Below are 855 nucleotides of genomic sequence, written 5' to 3' on the forward strand. Positions count from 1 at the left end.
GTCTTCATGTAATGGGACAGGTGACACTCTCTCTGTGACATACTTTTGAACACCCCCGTCAAGAACCGTGTCCGAGACAGCGGGTCGTGTCAATTAGCTTACCAAAAGTCGGAGTACCAGGGCCTCGGACATCCGTCTCCGACAAAGTCCCTGCGACCTCAGCTCTCACGCCGCCGATAGTGGATCTCCGCTGGGGGCGAAAAGAGCGAGGACGCGCCGGTTGCGAGACAAGCCCCCTCCGCGTCGCGTGGCAAGCCTCGGACGAGTCACCCGTCACCCGCGGGTCACCCACCGATCGATCTGACGGCCGCCGACCCGGCGGGAAGGGACCCTCGCTCGGCCGGACCTAGGGGGTCCGCGCCGGCTAAGGCGCGGGGTCTTTCCTTCCCTTCAGCTCCGGAGCGGCGTAGCGGAAAAGCTTAAGGCCGGCGCGGCGCCACCCGCCCAGGGCGGGCGCCCGCGGCAGACCCAGGACATCGGCGAGAGAGAGTTTGCCTTCGCCCCGTCCGACCCCCGAGGTGTCAGAAAACCGGGCGTCCCCTACGAACGAAAGGGTTCCTCGCCGAATCCGGGCCGGGCTCCGCGCCCGAGCCCCGGCTCTTCGGGAGGCCCGACGCCCGAGAGCACAGGTTGACCTCCGCACCTCCGTAAGACCCGAACCGGCGCCCGCCGGAACGGAAGATCACCCCCGCCACCCGGCCTGACCGCCTTGGCGATGACGGGAAAGAGAGGAGCGGCAGCAGCAGCGTGACAAGCCCCCGTGACACCGGCAGAGACGGCTCACCCGCCTCTTCCCACGCACTGCACCAGGCGACGCGCGCGGCCACGGGGGTTTCCCCGGTCGACCGGCCGCCG

The sequence above is a fragment of the Leptodactylus fuscus genome, unplaced genomic scaffold, assembly GCF_031893055.1.
Source record: "Leptodactylus fuscus isolate aLepFus1 unplaced genomic scaffold, aLepFus1.hap2 HAP2_SCAFFOLD_834, whole genome shotgun sequence".
Classification (NCBI taxonomy): domain Eukaryota; kingdom Metazoa; phylum Chordata; class Amphibia; order Anura; family Leptodactylidae; genus Leptodactylus; species Leptodactylus fuscus.